Source organism: Felis catus, chromosome F2 (genome assembly GCF_018350175.1).
Source record: "Felis catus isolate Fca126 chromosome F2, F.catus_Fca126_mat1.0, whole genome shotgun sequence".
Taxonomy (NCBI): Eukaryota; Metazoa; Chordata; class Mammalia; order Carnivora; family Felidae; genus Felis; species Felis catus.
Genome location: NC_058385.1, coordinates 42,971,373 through 42,994,749, shown reverse-complemented (window position 1 = coordinate 42,994,749; position 23,377 = coordinate 42,971,373). Strand labels below are relative to the sequence as shown.

The 23,377-nt window shown below is 41.3% G+C and overlaps 1 long non-coding RNA gene across 2 annotated transcripts in view; it reads right to left on the bottom strand.

The window, feature by feature from the left end:
• LOC123383215 overlaps window positions 1-23,377 on the bottom strand; it is an 80,567-nt gene that overhangs the window by 15,754 nt on the left and 41,436 nt on the right. For both annotated transcript variants that reach the window (XR_006592723.1, XR_006592722.1), the window contains exons 2-3: window positions 14,716-14,901; window positions 2,105-2,203 (exon numbers count right to left, since the gene is read on the bottom strand). This is a non-coding gene — a long non-coding RNA (uncharacterized LOC123383215). The remainder of the gene's footprint in view (window positions 1-2,104; window positions 2,204-14,715; window positions 14,902-23,377) is intronic.

The window sequence follows — 23,377 nt, the reverse complement described above, 5'->3', positions numbered from 1 at the left end:
CCATGAGCCATGACATCCTATCGATTCTGTATTAGAGAAAGCTCTCAAATTGAGCCCCACCTCTCCCACCCTACCCCACCCCACCCCACTCTTCACGTCTAGTTCAGGCCATCATTGTCTTTCTCCTAGACTGGAGTTTCCAGTTACCATTCCACAGACCCTAGTGAAATTTGTACCAATCTGAAGGGACAAATAAAGTTAAAGACAATGGAATAATTTTCCCCATAAGTCTAATTTTATTTACAATAGAGAATTCAAAACTGAATATCTTCATGTTAAAAAATGAAGTGGGACCCTAGCCTTACACCATATACCAGAATTAATTCAAAGGGGATTAAGGATCTAAATATAAAAATAAAACTATAAAACTCTTAGAAGAAAACACAGGGAAAAGCTTCATGACACTGGATTTGACAAAGATGCTTTTTGGATATGATGTTAAAAGGCACAGACAACAAAAGAAAAAATAATGAAAATCGGACTTCGAAATGAAAAACTTTTGTGCTGTCAAAGGACACTAACAACAGAATGAAAGGCAACCCATGGAATTGGAGAAAGAAGTGCTGTAGCTCAACAACAACAAGACAAACAACTCAATTAAAAAATGGGTAAATACTTGAACAGGCATTTCTCCAAAGATGTACAAATGACCAATAAACACATAAAAAGATGTTTGGCATCACTAATCATTAGAGAAATATAAATCAAAACCACAATGAGATGCCACTTCACACTCATTCAGACGGCCACTATTAAAATATATATATAAAAAATAATAAGTGCTGGTGAGGATATGGAAATTGGATATGGAAATTGGTGACAAAATTAGAAGCCTTGTGCATTGCTGGAAAGAACGTAAAATAGTGCAGCCACTGTGGAAAACGTGTGAGGGCTCTTCAGAAAATTAAACATAGAATTCCCATAGGATCCAGGAGTCTACAGCTGAGCAGATGCCCAAAAGAACTGAAAGCAGGGACTCAAATAGATATTTGTACATCCATGTTCATAACAGCATTATTCCCAATAGCCAAAAGGTGGAAACAAACTCACTGTCCATCTACAGATGAATGCTAAACAAAACATGGAATATGTACATATGATGGAATATTATTCAGCCTTAAAAAAGGAAATTCAGACGTTACAACATGGATGAACCTTGAAAACATTATGCTAAGTGAAATATGCCAGTCAGAAAGGGACAGATATCGTACGATTCCATCTGTATTAGGTACGTGGAATAGTCCAACTCACAGAGACAAAATGGAATGATGGCCCCCAGGAATTGGAGGAATGGGGGATGGGAGAGTCAGCCTTTAAAAGGGTCAGAGTTTCAGCTGGGGAAGATGAAAAAGTTCTGGAGAAGGATGGTGGTGAATGTCATACAATGTGTGTGTGTACTTAATACCACAAAACTGTACACATAAAGTGGTTAAATTGTAAATTTTATGTCATGTATATTTTACCATAATAAAAAAAACTATAAACAAACAAATAAACAAACAAAGAACTTACCTCTAATCTGAGATTGTCCTTCATACTTTTTTGGTATGAAAATGTGTTTCATTAAAAACAAAATCTTACAACAAAACAAAACAAAACAAAAATAAATAAAATCTTAAATAATCTTGTTTTCCCTTTAATCCTTATTTGGCAAAAATAATAAAGGTAACAAAATTTTTTTTTTAATTTTTTTTCAATGTTTTTTTATTTATTTTTGGGACAGAGAGAGACAGAGCATGAACGGGGGAGGGGCAGAGAGAGAGGGAGACACAGAATCGGAAACAGGCTGCAGGCTCTGAGCCATCAGCCCAGAGCTTGATGCAGGGCTCAAACTCACGGACGGCAAGATCGTGACCTGGCTGAAGTCAGACGCTTAACCGACTGCGCCACCCAGGCGCCCCGTAAAGGTAACAAATTTAAATAATGCTATTGCTATCATTAAATTACTAGCCATAATAGCAGTAGTAGTCTATGAAATCTTAGAAGTTCCAGGCTACCTGCTAACTTCCCTGTCTCCCCGACCTCACTCCAGAGTGGTATTTCTAACATCTCATCATGTCACTCTTCCTGGTTTCAAATCCTTCAGAAAGTCCCCATTACTCACACTGATGGGGTGAAGAGTCAAAGAAAGATATTCCCTCAGAATCTTTAGAAGGTGTGCAGCACTCCCGACATCTTGTTTTCAGACTTCCAGCCTCCAGAACTGTGAGAGAATAAATCTTTGTTGTTTAAAGTGACCGAGTTTGACTGATGAATAGATAAAGAAGAAGTAATATATTTATACAATGGAATATTATTCAGCTATAAAAAAAGAATGAAATCTTGCCATTTACAACAACACGGATGGAGCTAGGGAACACAATACCAAGATAGGTAAGTCAGTCAGAGAAAGACAAATACCATATGATCTCCCTTATATGTGGAACTTGAGAAACAAAACAAATGAGCAAAAGGAAAAGAAAAAAGAGAGAGGCCAACCAAGAAACAGACTCAACTATAGAGAACAAACTGATGGTTACCAGGGCGGAGGTGGGAAGGGGGGTGGGTTAAATAGATGATGGGGATTAAGAAGTGTGCTTGTGATGAGTACCAGATGTTGTATGGAAGGGCTGAATCACTAAATTCTACACCTGAAACTAATATAACACTGTACGTTAACTAACTGGAATCTAAATAAAAACTTAAAAAAAATAGAGACCGACTTTGTGCTGATTTGTTGTGGCAGCCACAAAAAACTAATGCTAAATTATTTTTATCTTCTAAGTAGAAGCATAGATCCTGGCACATATGATATGTTTTAAATGAGTGAATTAATTAACAGATTAATACATGGGGGTGATGAAAAAAGCTTTAAATTGTTTCTCAGTAACAGGGACGGAACATTATAAAAGTGTGCTTGGTGACAGTTTGAGGGTTAGCTAGGAAGAGAACTAATATCTGCTGAGTGCCTGCTGTGTACTAGACACACAGAGAAGTTTCACACATAAATTATATCATGGTGGGAGTAAGTATTATAAATTACGGTGGCAAAAGCAAGGTCTTTGGAGTCAAGTTTGAGCTCTGATTCTTATTAGCTGGATGACCTTCAGCAAATTACTTAAACTCTCTTAGCCAAAATTTACCTATCTGAAAGTGAGGAAATGATTCCTAACTCCCTGCCCCGTTGTGAGGATTAAAAGAGGTCGTGATTGAAACAGCTGAGCACAGCACCTGGCACATGGAAAATCTCAACAAACATTAGCTATGATGCCCGTAACATGGCGGTGGGTGCAGAGGGAATCCTGGGATTGGGAACCAGGGCCCTCACCTGAGATCAAGTGCTAAGCATCCCACTTTCTTTTTTTTTTAGGTTTCTTTATTTATTTTGAGAGAGGGAGAGAGAGAATCCCAATCAGGCTCCATGCTGTCCGTGCAGAGCTCAATGCAGGGCTTAATCTCATGACCTGAGTGGAGATCCAGAGTCAGATGCTTAAACGACTGAGCCACCCAGGTGCCCCTAAGTATCCCACTTCTAAAAGTTCAGAGAACTCTGGCATTGGAGTCCAGCTGAGACCCCACAGGCTTACTGAGACAAGCCCTGCTGGTCAACTGGTCCCTGCACAAGGTGGTGTGGTTTATGTGATCTTGCCAGTATCCTCCCCCTTGGAAGGCTGTCTAGTCAGGGGTGGAGACTCAACAGCAAGAGACTGGTTTGGAGAAGGCAAACTAATATCTCATCCCCACACCAGGGACCAGGCAGAAGAAAGACCCTCACAGGGCCCACCAAAGAACCAACAAATGTACCTCACGGGGGAATCCATATTGGACACCTGCCCTACACAGGGAACTAATGGACTGTCGGTGTCAAATGGAGGAGCTGGGGTGACCAACAGAAAAAGTTACCAGCTGACAGCAGGCAGTCTGGTAAGATGAGGCCTGACTCCCCTTTCTCCTCCCTGCAACACCAAAGCAATGCATGCTGGGAAGGAGAAGATGTTGGCAGGACAAGACGAAGCCAGACTACCCTTACCCTAGCAATAGTTTCAACCCTGGTTGCACAATAGAATCCCTTGGGGAATTTAAAATAAAATTCTTGATAAGCCAAGATATTCTGATGTAACTGATCTGGTCTGTAGTGGAACCCAGGTATTGAAGTTTTATTTATTTATTTTTTTAAGCTTTGACTTTTGATGAAATGTGCCCTACTCAATTTAAAATTTTTAAAAAATATTTATTTATTTTTAAGAGACAGAGCGCGAGTGAGGGAGGGGCAGAGAGAGAAGGAGACACAGAATCCGAAGCAGGCTCCAGGCTCTGAGCTGTCACTACAGAGCCTGACGCGGGGCTCAAACTCACCAGCCATGAGATCATGACCTGAGCTGAAGTCGTATGCTTAACCGACTGAGCCACTCAGGCACCCCTATGCCCTGCTCAATGTAAAACTTGCTTGGGACTGGTACATTATTTCTTCTAATTTCTCCCTTTGGGAATAGCAACAACTATCCTATACTTGTCTTATGTCTAAAGAAGTTCATTCATTTTCCTTCTTAAAAAAAAAAAATATTTTCGGGGCACCTGAATGGCTCAGTCAGTTAAGCATCCGACTCTTGATTTTGGCTCAAGTCATGATCTCAGGGTTGTGGGATCAAACCCCTTGTAGGGCTCCACGCTAAGCATGAAGCCTGCTCAAGATTCTCTCTCTCCTTCTCTCTGCCCCTCCATTGCACTCTCTCTCAGTCTCTCTCTCTCTAAAATAATTAAAAACAAAAACAAAAAGATTATTTTGAGTATAGTTGACACACAATGTCATATTAGTTTCAGGTGTACAACGTGGCCATTCAACTTCCTCTACGTTATGCTATGTTGTCCAAAAGTCTAGCTACCATCTGACACCATACAATGCTATTACCGTATCACTGACAATATACCCTATAGGCATTGAAATTGTGAATGAGTAGTGGTTCCCTGAATTGGGAGCCACTTTTCTAAAGCCAAAGTATATCCTGTGCTTAGGAGAAAGTGTAGGACTGTCCGATTTAAGAAAGAAATTATATGAGATATCCTTATACAAAAAAATTATTTGTCTAAAATTGTAATTTACTGGGCATTCTATAGTTTATCTGACAATCCTAAAAGGGAAGGAAAACTATCTGAAATGGATAGAAGACTGAAATTTTAAAAGGAACAAGGCAAAATCTTAATGACTAAAAGTAACTTTAATATTAAAAAGGTGACTGAAACACTAGGGAATGGAGCTGATCTGTAAAAGTTGCTTCTCCTCAGCCAGAAATGGAGGGTTTGACCTAAGTACAGTTTGGGAGAAATTTTAGGAAAAGTACAACCATTTCATATTTATGTCCCCAGTGAATTAAGACTCCCAATAAACCTTTTACATTATTCTAACCAATTACCTGGCCCCACAGACGAGCAAACGAAATCTAGAAAATTCATGTGATTTGTGCACATTCAACACAGTTGATGACAGAGCCAGGCTTTGAAGCCAAGTTAATTTGACTTTTAAAAATGGGGGGGGGGGGGGGTGGGGGTGGGGACAGGTAGTGGAAAGTTCTTTTTACTGTGCCATAATGGCTTTCCAAATTTTTCTATGATTCTGGTAATACTGTAAGTAGAGTGATTCCCTAAAACACAGCTGACCTATGTGAAGAGCCCAGGGAAATGCACCCGCATTAAGGGTAGAGGAGGAGAGGCAGCTGTGGAGTTATCCATTTTGGAGCCTTGGGGCCCCAGACCCTGCAGACAGGTCCGGTTCCTGCCTTCCTGCCCTGCTGTAGGTGAGCAGGATGAGCAGATCAGCCAGGGACACTTCTGTCTCCTTGTCCTCTCTGTCACTGAGCAGCCAAATGGCAGCGGCTGCTGGAAGGTTTATTTTGCGGCAATTTGCTGCTCCTTCACGATGTCTACTGCTTATATTTTCTGTATCTTAATTAAATGCCATCTCACTGTGCCTGTACTTTGTTGTGCTTGAGCTCTGGGGCTGTTTCAGTAAAGGGTACAATTTTGTGTATCAATTGGCAAAAAAAATAAACAAAACCACCTGTTCTGTAAGACTGAGGCTGCCAAAGGCAGACGGGGCTGGAGGTACACTGTCCCCATCCAAAGTAACCTAGACTGGAGCTCCCAGCCACAAGGCATTGACTTTCCAGCGCTGAGAACAACTGTGGTGACAGAAGGGGGCAGGGGCTCAGGGTGTGGGGGGAAGGCAGACTGCTGAAGGCGGCCTGTCCCCAGATTACCTTAGACTCACATATGTGAAGGGGACAGAATTTACTCATGAGTAATCCCAGCCTTCCCTCACCCATTCCCAACCACCTGTTAAGGGAAAATGTGTCCCTCCCCTCACCCCGAGCTTCCCTAAGAGAATTCTGTGTTTGCCAGTCTGTGACCCAGGATTCTGAGATCTGGATTAGGGAGAGGGGGTACAGAGACACAGGACCAGAAACATGGGAAGGAAGAGAGAGGGAACCTCAGAAGGGCCTGCACCAGGAGGAACATTTTTGGTAGAGTTGAGAGTGAGATAGATACAAAAGTTTCAGGCTGGGAGACAGAGGGTATTTTTTTCTAAATAATTTGCTGAGGTGAAATTCACATAAGCTAAAATTGACAACTTAAAGGCAACAATTCAGTGGCATTTAGTTACATTCACTGCCTTATGCAACCACCATTTCTATCTCTTTCTAAACATTCTCATTTCTCCAAAGTTAAACAGTGAACAAGGGTAGTTTAAGATGTGTTGACATGGATTGTGAATTGGATCCGTTAGTTTTTCAAGAAACGTAAGCAAAGTAAGCTCTTCTTATCTTATTGTTACTTATCATTTCTCTGTCATCTGTATAACTCCCCCCCCAACCTATCATCACTTGGCTATCATATTTTGCCAAGCATTTCCAATTTAAATCAGTCAAATGTGTCTTTTCTTTCAGAGGTTCTGAGTTTCCCATCCCCTCTCGGATCCATGTATTAACCTAGATTTTTCTTCTAAGCTATTTACTATCTTATTTTATATAAATGTAACAAGTCCTTAATGTATCTTAAAAATGTTTTTATCTATGGCATAAGATGGGATTCAGTTTGTTCTTTTGGAGAATCCTAAGTTGAACTAGTATCATTTTCCCTGATGACCTAAATGATCAGCTTTGTCATGTAAATGCTCTCCTGTCCTGGGATTGATTTTTTTCAATCCCCTATCCTGTTCCTCTCCTTCTCTTCCTGTACTAATACACAATGATTTGATTTGATGACAATGGTTTTTTGGAGTGTTCTGATATCTGAAAATGTTAATCCTCCCAAAGCATTACACTTTTTCCTATTTTTCTTCTTTTCTGGACATTTGTGCCTCCATGTAAATTTTAAGTGCATTTATCCAATTAAGAAACAAAACTGCTGAAAGCAAAATAAGTCAATGGTATTAAGAGTCAAGACAGTAGATCCCCTGGGTGGGAGGTATGGACCAGGAGGAGGCATGATGATGGAGTTCTGGGGTACTGGTTATACTGTATTTCTTTATGGAGATGTTAGTTACAAGGGCACATTTATGATTTGAGCGCTTTTCTGTATGTATACTATACTTCAAAATAAAATCTATTTATAGTCCAAAAACCTTCTGGGATTATGACTGAGATTGCATTATGTTTATATTTTGGGGGAGAATAAATTTTTTGTGATATTAACTCTCCTGAACAAATGGTGTTAACATTTATTCAGATTTTATTTCTTTTTTTTTCACATATCTCTCTACCTTTCTTTTATGTTCTTCCTTCAATATTTTAAAGATTTTGCCACTAAAATTAATTGAGTTTTTTTTCATTTCTAGTTTTTGATGAACATACTATAGTATGGAGAAGTGACTAATTTTTGTGTGCATTTTTGTAGGTCTTGCTATCTTACCAAATTCCTCGTTAATTTGAGGATTTTTTGTTGTTGTTGTTTTGTTTTTTGTTTTTCGTTTTTTAAACTACAGTGTCCTAGGCTTTCTAATAATGCAATCATGTCATTGGTTGGAAGAAAATATTGTCAAATATTCATATCAATTACTTAACTTTATGTTCTTCCTGTATTTCCTAAACATATCCAAGGCAAAGTTAAATAGTAATAGCAGGTGTAAATCTGGAAAAAAAGAGAGAAGCATGAGCAAAAAGAAATATTCCAATACTTTCTTTTTTCAAAATTTATATGAATCACTTCATTTTCTTACCTTATTATATTTGTCTGACTCTCTAAATCTCTAGGAAAATATTTAATTAAAATGGCAATAGTGAGCATTCTTGTCTGGTTCTTGATTTTAATTGAAATGCTTTTGGTATTTTTCCAATTAGAATGATATTAGCTATTGGTTTTTGATAGAAACTTTATTATATCTAACAACTGTCATTTTATTCTTATTTTCCATAAAGCTTAAATAGGCAAGGCAGCTGAATTTTATCAAATGCCTTTTCAGGAACTATTGATAGCATGATAAGCTTTTTCACCTTTAATTTATTGATGGAGGTATTTATGTTGATAGATTTCTTGATGTTGTGCTTTGTAATTCTAGACTAAATTCTACTTAGTTACAGTGTATTATTCTTTGGCCACGTCACTAGATTTTATTTGTTAATATTTTATTTAGAATTTGGGCATCTATAGCTGTAAGTAAGATTGGCCTACAGTTTCCTTTTATGTATTATCCTAATCAGATTTCAGTATTAAAATTATGCCTGCTTCATAAAATAAATTGAGAAGCTTTCATTTTTTTCCCCCATGGTTTATAGTAAGTTAATTAACATCAAAATTATCTGTTCTTTGAAGATTAGAAAACTGAGCTGTGGAACCATCTGTCCTGATACTCTTTTTAATGGTAGAAAACTTTAATATCTTTCTCCTCTCTCTCACTATAATTAGTCATTCAGGTTTTCACTTCTTGGATTGATTTTGGTAATTTCCTCTAGATCTTCAAATTTATTGTCACAGAATTAGCATATGATCAACTATTATAATTATTTTAATCTCTTCTGTATCTGTGATGATGGCTCTTTTTCATTCCCTCTGTTGTTTCTTTTTTGTTCTCTCTTTAATCAGACTTGAGAGGGGGTTATCAATTTTGTTGAATTTTTCAATTCTTTAAATAAGAATTTTAGGTTGCAGTCCTTTGCTCTCAAAGGTCCATAAATGTTATGCACCTAGCTTCCCATTCAGCTGAGTGAAGTGCCAACCTGATTCTCCTTCCTTGTTCTTTTTACGTGTGAACCCGATAGAATTTGTTAAAACTCCCAAGACAGTTCCTGCTCTTTCCTCATCGGCAGGAAATCTTGTTTCACTGTTGAATTCTGGCCTGTTTTGCAGCTGTTTTTCCTTCTCCTTCTGGAATTGCTGTTTTCCCTTAGGGTGGCCATCTCTTTGTGTCAGCTCTGTGGTTTTTGTTTCTTCTGCTTGATCCTCCAGGCCCTGACTGGAGTCTCACCACTGACTATCCTACTCATATTACCTAATTCAATTGCTGTAATTTGGAAATCATATTGTTTAAATTCCAGGCTGTCTCAGGGGCGTCTGGGTGGCTCAGTCGGTTAAGCAGCCGACTTAGGTTCAGGTGATGATCTCTCGGCCCGTGAGTTTGAGACCCGCGTCCGGCTCTGTGCTGACAGCTCAGAGCCTGGAGCCTATTTCAGATTCTGTGTCTCCCTCTCTCTCTGACCCTCCCCCATTCATGCTCTGTCTCTCTCTGTCTCAAAACTAAATAAACAAAAAAAAAAAAAAAAAAAAAAAAAAACTTAAAAAATAAATTCCAGGCTGTCTTTTGAAGACTTTTTTTTTTTAAGTTTATTTATTTTGAGAGAGAAAGAGAGCATCTGAGAACAGGGGAGGGGCAGAGAGAGAGGGAGAGAGAGGATCCCAAACAAGCTCCACACTGTCAGCCAGACTCAGGGGTCGGTCCCACACACCAGGAGAACATGACCTGAGCTGAAATCAGGAGTCGGACACTTAACTGACTGAGCTACCCAGGCACTCCGAAACTTTTCTTAAATCTCATCAGCTTCTCTTATTTATTTATAGACTGTCTCCTCCAGTGGTGGTAATTTTTTTGAGCCTTTATGTTTTGTGTTCTAATTGCTTTATCATCTCTCTCTCTCTCTCTCTCTCTCTCTCTCTCTCTCTAGCTGTTGTTCTTCTCTGACGTATTATTTTCCTTCGTTCCTTGGGGCTCAGGTATAGCTGCTAAGAAACCCTCTGTAGTATTATTTCCAAGAGCACTAGAAAGCCCCATGGTCTCTGTCCCGAGGGCTGGCAGTGGAGCCAAGAGTAGTTTGTTAGATCCCTGTGAAGGCACCACAGGAAGGAGGCTTTTTATGTTTCCCATCTTTCGTGAGTTCCCAACCTCAGGGATAGAGTGGCATCAACCTCCCATTGCAGTGCTCGAGTTGGGCTATACGAGTAGATACAGACATTCTCCTAGGGTGGACAGTCCCTCAGGGCTAGCTCCCTCAGGATACTCAGTGTTCACATTCTTACCTGAGCCCCTGAGACACCGGTGGCCACGATCTCATATGGCCCAGAGGGGAGAAAGCCACTTAGCTGCCAGGGGCCCCCTTACCAGTTGCTAACATCTGTCTGGGTTAGGTAAAATAGACCAGCTGGAATTGTGGCTGGGAGGGCGAGAAGTCAGGACATCTTCCCCAATTCCTGCTCATTTTTACAAGTCAAAACCCAATCCATCCTTAAAAGGGTATTCACAAAAACCACTTCCTCTATGAATTCCTTCCTGACCTTTCTGTCCCAGTGGGTCTCGAAGGGCTGAAATTGGAATCTCCTGAAGAACTTTAATAATTACCAACGCTTGGGGCTCCAAGACTGATTTAACAGGTTGGGCTCTGAGATCTTTCAAGCCCTTGTGGGATCTGTACCATGGCAGCCAGGACTGGGCATCACTGACTTCACGTGATGTGATTGTTCCTTCTCACGAAAGCACTCGATCTTTTCTGTATTATTCCTTTTGTGTACTTCTTGCATCCTTCCCCAAGTAAGCTTCTTGAGCTCATGTTCACTTATTTGCTCAACAACCATTCACTTCCTCACTTCGCTCATTCATGTATTCATTCAACAAACATTTAGTGTCTACCATACTCCAGGTGGCAGGCCCTGGAAGATTCAAAGATGAATAAAAGTCTTTTTTTTTTAATGTTTATTTTTGAGAGAGACAGAGACAGAGCGCAAGTGGGGGAGGGGCAGAGAGACAGGGAGATACAGAATCCGAAGCAGCTGTTAGCATAGAGCCCAATGCGGGCTCGAACCCATGAACCATGACATCATGACCTGAGCTGAAGTCGGACGCTTAACCGACTGAGCCACCCAGGAGCCCCGGGTAAAAGTCTTTATATAAATGTATTTACACATTTCTGTGAGTTCAGTTAATGTTTTTCAAATGGAAATGATCTTTTCCTTGCACTTTTCACAAACGTAAACTGAGAAAAAATTGGTATGGACTGCTCAACCCCCCGGCCCTGAAAAGTGCTTTTGTGACTGAAGGTGCTATCACAAATTCAATTTTTTAAGCCCCAGATGAAAAAAGACTGCAGTGTCAATTGTTGACAGAGACAAACGGGAAAAGCCAGAAAGATCTGTGAATAGGGAAGCTTCAAAAATCACACAGCATGCAGACTCGTGTCGCTAACATCTGCAGCTTACTAACCTAGAAGTTAAACTCCCCTAAAAATGGATGGCAAAGTTCCCTTTTCTTGCCATAAATTTCTCTCTCTCTTTTTTTCTCAGAACTGGGTACATTCATAGGTACTATATGAATAATGGTTACTCCGAGTCATGGAAATGAAAGCAAAAACATTTCTAACTACTAAGTTTTTGGTGCAGTCTAATGTTGGCAGATCGCTCGTGCACACTGGCTAGGAAGCATTACCATGGTGGGGTAAAGCCCGAGAACTGGCTGGTGAAGTTCTGGCATCTCTTGGCCATTTCCTTCCCTATGTCATGAGCACCTCTCACACACAGCAAGGAGCCCAGGTGATCTCTGTCCATCCTGAGTGAACCTTTATGTGGACAAGCTCTCAGAAACATGCGGACAGAATGCCAGAGGAAGGGCTGTCTGTGAAGAGAGGCTGCTTTTAAACTAAACTCCACAAGTACCAAAAAGGGCAAGGAAAATTGGCTAGAGTTAGCATAAGAAATGCCACCGCATAGTTGTTGTTTTGTTTTTCCTTCCCTGAACTTACTGCATTTGAAGTCACATCTCACCTATCTGGGGCCTACCCAAGAACCAAGAAAGAAACAAAAAAGGGCTCTAACCATAGCTGGCCATGGCAGAAGTTCTGCCATGAGGACACTCCAGCACTTTGGGTCTGGGAAGACCCAGCTTTCGTCCAATATTTGCTCTTATTCAAACACTTCAAACTTGAGCAACTTTGAGAATCTAGTTATCCAAACCTAAATGGATAATTACACGGTGGAAGGGATATAGAGGATGCTATATAATGTGCATACTGGCAGCCATGAGAAGCAGGCAGAAGATGCAATAAAGGAAAGGTGCATACAGGGGCATTTCTCCATCTTTTCAGCCCATTCTATTCTCAGTAGATACAGTTTCCGACACCTGGCTCCAGGTAGATATATCTTCCCTCCTTGCCACCGGCTGGGTTGTCTGCAAAGCAGACTCTGAGATAGAGTTTGGCATACAGGATGTTTATTACAGAGTGGCCATGACATCCAATTGTGGAAGGGAAGGGAAGAAAGCCGGAGTGGGCAGAGGGAAAGTTCGGGCTACAATGTGGTCTAACAAGAGCCTTGGCCAACTCCATGGGAAAAACTGAAGCTAGTCCTGAGTTGCCAAACTCCCAAGTTGGTTGTCATCAGCTGGATTAATATGGGCATGCCTTTATAGTCCTGCATCAACAGTCACTGAGTATAGGCTGTCTGGGTTCCTTGGGTGAAGAGGCTCTTCTGGAGGTGCTGACAGATGAAGGCTCTCTGCTGATAACACTCCATACAGCTGAAGCAAGTCCTTCATCAAGGGGGACCTGGGTGGCACATCAACGTCCACGGTGTTCCTTGACACCCATCCTGGAGGATTAGGATATCCTGACCTTGTCTCATTTGATTGATGGCTGTGACAGAGACATCTGATCATTTGCCAAATATCCATTCCAGATATTTGGATAAGGGTAGCAAGGTACTCAGCTAGAATATATATTTCCCTCTCTTCCTTGTCAATAAGTGTAGCCATGTGCTTTGGCCAATGAGATATAAACAACAATGTTGTATGGAAGATGTAAGGATTTTGTACAGTTGCTGACTCAGCCTTCACCCTTCTTTTCTCCATTCTGCGGTTTTGCTACCTGTAATGTGGGCATGATAGATGAGTTCTGGCAGCAATCTTGGACCACGAGGTAGCTGGAAGAATGGGGCATACGCAGATCATAATATTCAATTCGTAAGACATTCCTCCTTGGGATAAAGTCTGGAATTCTCTACACGGCCTTCGAGCCCCTCCCAGTTCTGCCCCTAACTCCCCACCCTTATCTTTCACCACTCCTTCCCTGGCTCCCCCAGACCCAGCCTTACCCAGCTACTCTACTGCCTGGAAACCCTCCTCTAACTGGGTCTAGATAATTCCTCCTCACCTTTCAGATGACGCAAAGTCTATAATTCCTCCTCGAAGCATTCACTACCCTCTCTCTCAGTCTGGGTTAGATGCCTTTTTTATCTTTTTATTTTATTTTTTATTTTTTATTTTTTACTTCCTTAAGGGCATGGAATGCAGAGATGCCCAATATATATTTGTTGAATGAATGAATAAATGAATGACTAACTCTCACCAATGTAAGAGGGTTGGGATAAACTGGCTACTGTTCTTTTTCTGTTACTTAACTCCAGGGTCCACCATTGGGAGAAATCCTACCCTATTGCCTTGGTATGGGCAGCACCAAGCCCAATGTACTGCATACCTTAGGTACTCAATATGTGATGGTGGAGGGCTAGAGGGAGGTAGGAATCGAGATGAGAAGAGCAGTGTGAGCCCAGGTTTGGAGGCAGTGTGTCCCAGGATAGTGAGTGCAACCTTTGGCTCAGAAGAAAAATCATTTTATAGGCTATTTACTCCATTTGAGCAGTAAGTCTGGCTTATATCACTGGGCATCTCGATTACAGGCATTTACTGAGTCGCTCCTGCCCCTACACTGTTAAAACAAAATATAAAAGAATCTGCAGCTTCTGCAACCCGCTATTCTGTGAACATCAGTAATCCCCACGGGCTCAGCGCCAATGGCCATCAATAGCTATTCACAGAAATTCCTAGGATCCCAAATTGAAAGGAGTTGGTATGTTAGATGGACTTCATTCACCTTCAGAAAGGTGAGATTTGCCTGAATGTTCACGTCAACTTGAAATGATCTCCTGAACAGCTATGCCATCATGAGCAACTTAAATTTTTTTTTAACATTTATTTATTATTGACAGACAGAGAGAGGGAGAGACAGAATGCGAGCGGGGGAAGGGCAGAGAGAGAGGGAGACACAGAATCCAAAGCAGGCTCCAGGCTCTGAGCTGTCAGCACAGAGCCCGACGCAGGGCTGGAACCCACAAACCGCAAGATCATGACCTGAGCCGAAGTCGGACGCTCAACCAACTGAGCCACCCAGGCGCCCCCATCATGAGCAACTTAAAAGGAGATTTTTATTTTCTTACTGCAGTATCTTATTTTATGGTAATATGGAACTCATGAAGCTGGACTTCACATACCAGTTTGTAGGAGAGGCTTCTTTGTACGGCTGCAGCAATGGCACTTGCTTCTGCCTGTGAGACACTCTTTTCCAGGGAGCCAGGGTATACTCCCAGTGAAAGACGCAGGGTCAGGGGATGGACGCCCTTAGTTCTGAATCCTGGCTCTCTCTCTTCATATGGATTTAGTGCCCTCCACTTCCGCATCTGTAGAATAAGGAAATATGATGACTCTACCTCCTACAGTAGTTTTGAGGATTCTGTGAGGCAATGTATGGGAACTTAGAACAGGAACAGGTACATGACAGATGCTTAGTAATGTTCCCCCTCTCATCGTCATCATTCCTATAAAAGAATCATAACTGACCGTGAAGTATGAGGGGCTCAGGTCAAAAGCAGCTGTTCTTAGAGGCACTTCCCTTAAGTTTTTCATTATGTTAGGTCACTCGTGCATAGACACAGTTAATATTAAGTTTAGGTAGGCTGACTAATACATCCCACCAAAGATATCCATGTCCTAATCTTTGGGACTTGTGAAGGTCACCTTAAATGGCAAAAAAGGACTCTGAAGATGTGATTCAGTTAAGGAAGTTGAGATAGGGAGATCATCCTGGATTATCCACGGAGACCATAAATGCAGTCACCTGTATCCTGATAAAAGGAGGAAGGAGATTTGGCACACATGGAAGAGAAACCAATGAGACCCCAGAGTGATGAGGTGACAAGCCAAGGACTGCCATAAGCCACCAGACGTTGGAAGAGATACAGAATAGTTTCTCTTTTGGAACCTTTGGAGAGAGCACGGCCCTGATGACACCTTGCTTTCAGCCAAGTGAGACTGATTTTGTTTTTGTTTTTGAAGTTTATTTATTTATTTTGAGAGAGAGTGTGTGTCAGCAGGGGAGGGGCAGGGAGAGAGGGAGAGAGAATCCCACGCAGACTCCGTGCTGTTAGCACGAAGCTGCAAAGCCCCACTTAGATCTCAATCCCATGAACTGTGAAATCACGAACTGAGCTGAAACCAAGAGTCAGATGCTTTAATTTCCTGAGCCACCCAGGCGCCCCTGATTTTGGACTTCTGGTCTCCAGAACTTTGAGAGAATTTGTTTCTATTGTTTTAAGTCACCAAGTTGTGGTAATTTGTTATAGTAGCCATGGAAACTAATATGCCACTTATCTTAACTATTTGGTTGAATTATTGCAACAGCTGTTTATAATTTTTATTTTTTCTGTTTGTTTTTAAGGTTACTGCCCTCATCTTTTATGTCATTTTGAGAAAAAAAGCATGCGAAATTAATGAACCTAGGATTCAAGTTACAAGTAGCAAATTTTGATGCCTTTTTCTTTAAATTTATTGAACAGTAAAGAGTTGTTTTGCTCAATATTAATCATCTGATGAGTTCTTTGGTGCTTCAGTACAATTCATATTTTAATACTTAATTGGTATTTTGGTCTTTAATAAAGAATCTGAATTTAGAGTATTGCACATCTGAGGGTTAAGTAAGAGTTACTTTGTCTTCCTCATAATAAGTTGTTTAAAAAGCCAATTACTTATTACTGTTCTGTCTAATAGAGTTAAGTGTTGAAAACAATTGGTTTTTACTTTAACATGAAGTTTAGGTTTTTCACAATAAAATCACAACCTGGAAAGTAGTAAGACACCTGGTTGCTCTTCTAACTTTTCTGGAAAAGGTTTCAGGGACAAGTGAGCAGAATGTTTTAAACTGTGTGCACTCAGGGGAGGAACATGAATTCAGGGTCCCTGGGACTGGCCACTCTCTCTACCTTCTTTGTCCACCAAATAAACCCACTTTTTTGTGATGGTCATCGGATTCCTATAAGAGATTCAGTCCTTTTCTCCTTGTAAAAATGCACATGCAGTTGATTTTCCTTATTGATAGTATTTTGTTCTATAAAATCAGAGCAAATACTGAATTAGAAAATACTGAACCCTGACTCCTAGGGGAAATGTCCAGTTAGGTTCCTGCAAGCCTCTGGTCACATTTTTATCAACTGATCAGTACGTAACTTTATTTTATATGTGTTCTGTTTAAGGCCACCTCACTGAGTATATGTTGTTGATTTGTTAACAGTGAACTCCACCAACAGCACCTGAGCTCATGCCTGAATGAAGCTTATCTAACACACATATTTTCTCCATCACACATATCACAGCCTTCTTGTGCTGATGAGCACTAGACAGCCCTTCTGTGCTGTACTTGAATCCTTTTAAACAGCAAAATCACCAAAAAGGGCACAAAAATGCAAAAAAAAAAAAAATGCCACTAAAAGAACCACACACACAAAATAGATACTTGTTTCCACTACTGAAATAAGCTGAAACATAATGAAAACAAATAGACACGATTGGCATGCTTGGCCCCAGCTGAGAAGATGTGTTTCAGTGACTCAACCTTTAGGTTGCCTCTGCACATATCCGTGAATGAACGAACGCAAAAGTGCTGGTGAGGTTACAAATAAATTTCAGTGAGTAGGAAAATTTGGAAACACAGAATCCGTGAATGATAAGGATCACATGTACTTCACAGTAAGCTAACAAAGCAGGCTTTACCAGCAATGGACACTTTAACGTGAAGTGACTTTCTTCAAAATTGTAAACTGAGCCTGTGCTCAGAGGAAGATGTGGTTCTCTTTGTGAAGGAGCTTGAGTCTGGTTAGGGAATGGGACATGGGAACAGATGTCTGCATCTCTAGTACCATTACAGAGCTGGTTCAAGCACCTTGGAGCACATCTAGAGGAGCCATATTGAATCCTCCCCAACTGGGTGAAGCAAGTATGTGATGGAGAATGACGGAGCTCCTTCCTGACAGCAGGTCTCTATGAAGGCAGAGGAAGAATCCAGAGGTGCCAGGATCCCTGGAGACAGAAGTGGTGTTAAGGGAAGAGAAAGAAAAAAGGGAATAAATCCGTGTTTGCTTTCTTCACAATTTTGTTTGTAGTCTGCACTCTTTTGCACTATTAACAGTTGTGGAAAGGCTTTAGACATATGCAATCTGATGAATTTTCCTTGATATATCGAGTCACAGGAGAAAATTAAACATAAAGAGGATTCAGTTAGGCAAGGGCAAAATGCTTTGTGGAATGATCTAAGGTCCTTAATATAATTGTTGTGACACAGGATCTAGAGCTAAAAGGTGCATGTGATCTTATAAAGACTTACTTTTGCATTTTCCAGAAAGGATTGAGAAATTTGTCCCAGGTCTAAAAGTGGCAAGCCTAGAACTAGGGTTTCCTAATGTCAGTTTTCACTCTGCATCATTTTAAAAAATAAACTATTTTTGAACACAGTTTAAGGTTCATAGCAAAACTGAGCCAAAAGTATAGAATTTCACTTACACTCTGCCCCCAATTCTTCCTCATTTTCAACATCCCCCACCAGAGTGGTACATTTGTTAAGACCCATCAACACATCACAATCACCCAAAGCCCTTGGTTTATATTCAGGTTTGCTTTTGGTGATGTATATTCTAAGGGTTCTGACAAATGTATAATGATGTGACCCACCATTATAGTATCGTTTCACTGCCTTAAAGAACCTCTGTGTTCCCCCTATTCATCCCCAACTTACCCCTAACCCCTGACAACCAATGATCTTTTATTATCTCTAGTTTTGCCTTCTACAGAATGTCATATAGTTGGAATCATACCACACATAGCCTTTTCAGATTGGCTTCTTTCGTAGTGATACACATTTAAGTTTCCTCAAGGTCTGCTCATGGATTTAAAGCTTATTTATTTTTAGTGCTGATTAATGTTCCTTTGTCTGGATGTGGCAGTGTACTTATCCACTTACCTAATGAAGGACATCTTGGTGCGTCCGAGTTTGGACAATTAGGAATAAATTGCTGCCACAAACCGCAGTGCAGGTTTTGGTGTTGGCATAAAGTTTTCAACTCCTTTGGGTGAATACTAAGGAACATGATTGCTGGATTATATGGTAAGGGTATGCTTAGTTTTGTAAGAAACAGCCACACTAGCTTTCATGGTGACTGTAGTATTTTGTATTCCTACCAGCAATGAATGAGAATTCTGTCACTCTACATCCTCACCAGCCTTTGGTGGTGTCAGTGTTCTGGATTTTGGCTATCCTAACACGTTTGTCGTGGTATCTCATTGTTTTAATTTGCATTTCCCTGATGACATATGATGCAGAGTATCTTTTCATGTGCCCATTTGCAATCTGTATATATTCTCTGGTAAGATGTCTGTTAAGGTCATTGACATATTTTTAACTAGGGTTGTTTATTTTCTTATTGTTCACTTAAAAATTTTTTTAATGTTTACTTATTTATTTTGAGAGAGTGCAAGCAGGGGAGGGACACAGAGAAGGAGAGAGAGGATCCCAAGTAGGTTCGAAGCTCAGCGCAGAGTCCAACGTGGGGCCTGATCTCATGAACCACGAGATCATGACCTGAGCCAAAATCAAGAGTCAGATGCTTAGCCAACTGAGCCACGCAGGTGCCCCTTCTTGTTGGCTTTTAAGAGTTCTTCATATATTCTGAGTACAGATCCTTTATCAGATATGCCTTTTGCAGGTATTTCCTCCCAATATGTGGTGTGCCTTCTCATTCTCTTGACACTACATCATATTTTGGCATGGTGTAGATATTCAATGAGTATTAGTTAAATGAAATTAGTTAGTGGCACTTTATCCCTGAAACTAAAATAGAAATCTGTAATCTGTTCTGGGTGCTGGTCACATGTGGGTGTTCATTTTGTTCATTCATCAAGATGTATACATTTTTCTCTATATGGGTTATAAACTTCAAAAAAAAAGCAGAAAAGTAGAAGTCCATTGGAAAACACAATCTGAAAGACAAAGTTCCAGTTTATATGAAATGTCTATCCTTCTGAAGGAGAGCAAATTAGAATCTTAAAGGGACCTTAGAAATAATCTTGTCCAGTTTTCATGTTTGACAGATGACAAAACTTAAAGATAAAGGGACAGTCTGACCTATCACTTCAACTTGGGCCTTTCAACAGGAGCAGTGTCTAAACAGTAGACCAACAGACCTAGAATCTGATAGACCTGCACTTTGAGCCTCAATTTTCTCATCAGTATAATGGTGATGATAAGAATACACTGATCTCACGGGGTGGTTATAAGGTTTAAATAATCGTAATGTGTGGGAAGCACCAAGCTTATGCTGGTGCAGAGTATGTATGATGTGCTCAGTTTCAAATGGCTGTTTTTGATGTCTTTCCTCAAGCACAGCACTTTACACATAGGGTTTGTCTAATAAATACTTGCTGAATTCTATTCTATATTTTCATTTGGAAGGAGGGAGGGGAAAGTGGTAGTGATTTTAGCATGCATATCCAAGTTCAAATAGGATGGCACATGTTCAAAAATTTAAAGTTCTACTTGGAATCTAAAATAACAGCAAGCTACAAAACTGTACATTTATAAAGAAATGGGTGGGGGTGCCTGGGTGGCTCAGTTGGTTAAGCATCTGACTCTTGATTTCTGCTCAGGTCATGATCTCATGGTTCATGAGATAGAATCCCGTGTTGGGCCCTGTGCTGAGCGTGGAACCTGCTTGGGATTCTCTCTGTCCTCTCTCCCTGCCCCTCCCCTGCTCATGCACGTGTACTCTCTCTCTTTCTCAAAATAAACAGGAAGGAAGGAAGGAAGGAAGGAAGGAAGGAAGGAAGGAAGGAAGGAAGGAAGGAAGGAAGGGGAAAGAAAGAAAGAAAGAAAGAAAGAAAGAAAGAAAGAAAGAAAGAAAGAAAGAAAGAAAGAAAGAAAGAAAGAAAGATGGATGGCAGTATTTCCAGGATCTTAAAGTGTTGATATTTACACAGTGAATGTTCAGCATTTGCTTTTCATGCCAAGACCCCACCAGCCGCTTTCATGCTCTTTCCCCACCCCAACTCCCTCTCATTCCAGCCCCACACTCCAAAGCCACTTCTCTGGGTAAGATCCTGGTGTGGGTGTTGGGGAGGCGTAAGCTTCACAGGGAAAACTCGACCAGTGGCTTATCTCTTACGTCTATTGTTCCTGAGAGCGTTTGCAGTTTTGTATTTTAAACTAAACAACTACTAGTGTAAATTTGTTAAATATAAACATTTAAAATACGCTGTGTTTTTAAAAACCCTGTTTTGGCATTTCCTCATTTCCCCCAGAAGCTTGAAAGACAGAAAGTGACTTAGAGCCTCCCTTAGCCTCCAAAAGACCCTGTCACAACACCAACAGTAGCAAGACAGTAATAACGAAGCAACAACTAGCACTCACTGAGCGGGAGAGCAGAGGGGTGGTGAAGAATGTGGGTTCTGGGACCCATTACCTACATTCAATACCAGCCTCGTTCTGGCTAGTGACCTCTGAGAAGTTCCTGCAATTCTCACTCACACTGAACACAAGGATATTAGTAACAGACTCTTCTTAATAAGGCAGTCGTGAGGCTCATATGTGTTAAAATACAATGCACTTAGGACAAAGCCTGACGTCTAATAAGCAGTCATATGTATATAGATAATATTTTTTAACTTAAATGTGGTTTCCCTGGACTCTTGTAACAATGAGATAGGTTGCTTTATCATTCTAATTTTATAGATAATGGAGCTGAGGCCTAGAAAGATTAAGTAAGTCACTTGCCTGCGGTTACACTGCTAGTAAGTGGCCCAGAAAGGCCTCCTTGACAGTCAAGTCCACATCTATTACCACTCTGCCTTGCTGCATTATTTATAATAGTGGAAAATTGAGGAACAACCTAAAAGCCTAATAAAAGTGAACGGTTAAATAAACTATGGTGCATCTGCATGATGAAATGCAGCCAATAAATATGACATTTGTAAACTGGGCACAGTGACGCCAAGGCCCTGCTCCCTGGCACAGCAAGAGGCCAGGCTTGGGCATGCAGGGACATCTCTGATCACCACGGGGTGTCCTGTCCTGGGAGGCCGTCCCCACTCTGCCCCTCATCTTGCTGAGAATGGAGGCCCTGATGGCAAATGCCTGCTTTCTTTCCATGATGTTTGTAGACAATCTCCATTCTTTCTGAAATCTTCCCCAGCCTTCCTCCGCCTCCAGGAAACGTCCCGAATGACCTCAGCCCAGGAGTAACTCTCCTTCCGCTGTTCTGGTTTAGCAGTTATTGGATGCATTTGCAATTTACTCTGGCGTGAGTGTCTTCACAGTGCTTGGAGGACAGGATTGAGTCCTACATTCTTGGCCCACTCCCAGGGCCTGATACAGTGCATTCAATAAATATATATAATAATAATAATAGCTCACATTCATTAACAGCTTGCTATATACTCAGCCCTGGGTAAGCATTTTATGGGTTTTCAGGAAGCCAAGACAAATAGGAGAAAAAAGGAAAAGAGCCACATTTCCCCTCATCCTTCTCTTACCCCTGCCTGAGAGGCCAGCAGAACAAATAAAGGACAACAGATTAAAGCCAGTTTCATGCTATATGTGAAGCTTATGAGGGGAGATAAGACCTTGCTATGTCACTTAAATTCCCTAAGTCATATTTAACCTCATTCATATTAGTTAGCACCCCTGTCATCGGATTGTTGGTAGGATTAGAGATAATACAGATGTTTACTGTTTAGCACACGTTAATTGCTTAACAAACATTAACAATATTTCTGGGGAAATGGGGCAAGGGCCCTGATCAGAGCTGCAGGGCAGAGATATTCAGAGTGTGGGACACTGCCATCTCCACAATCCTCGTTTCTGTAAGGGAGTACAGGACAGACTCTAACCAGCCTCCCCCAAATGCAGGGTTGGTGGAACAAGAGGGAACAGGTTACCTAGCAATGGCCAAGAGCTGCCATGAATCCACTCCTATTCAGTCATCCTGAGAAGACTCCAAAACACTTGATGACTGAGGTCATGGGCCTTTTGAACCTCCTCCTTCTGACACAGGTGGCAACCGTTCCAAACCTGGGATGATGAGATGGGGGTGGTTGATTCCCTGGGCCCTCAACCTTTCTCCGCCTGGGAGAAAGGTGAGTAGTGTGGCCTAAAGGCACCTGGCTATTCAAGAGTTTTACTGGGGCCAAGTTGAGACAGGCCAAGTGGGGAAAGGATGAGGAATGGGAAACCTCGCAGTTGGATCGACGGAACACTGACGTCGGTCTCAGTTCTATGCCAGTACTTAATATTTAACTCACAGTACTCATTTCATCCTCCTGGCAATGAGCGTGAAACAGAGACTATGATTTCTAGTAATGTGCTTAGGGGAGAAGGAAGAAACTGAGGCACTCAACGGCTTGAAAACTTGACTAAAGTCGCCAAGTTGGTAAGCGGCGTAGCCAGGATCTGAATCCAGGCAGTGTGGTGCCAGAGCCCATGCTCCTACCCACCAGGCCTGCGTGTGTGCATGCATGTGCATGTGGGTGCGCACATGTGTGTGTGTGTGTGTGTGTGCTCACGTGTGTGTGCTGGTTGGTTGGTTGGGGCATCAGATTATGAGCCTGTCGCAGGAGCACCTCACTCTGTGAGTGGCAGGGGCAGGTGACTTTCCAGCCCTGGGCCTGACCCCTGTGTCCCACAGTCTTCTCTGCCTCCTGCAGAGCAGCCGTTCCTTCCCCCACCCATTCACGCTCCTCTTCTCTTCCACTTTGACCATCACACACCTTCCTACATCCTCACCTTTGCATTAGGGCTGCCCTGAGACAGAACCATGAGAAGAAAGCTCACATTAACAC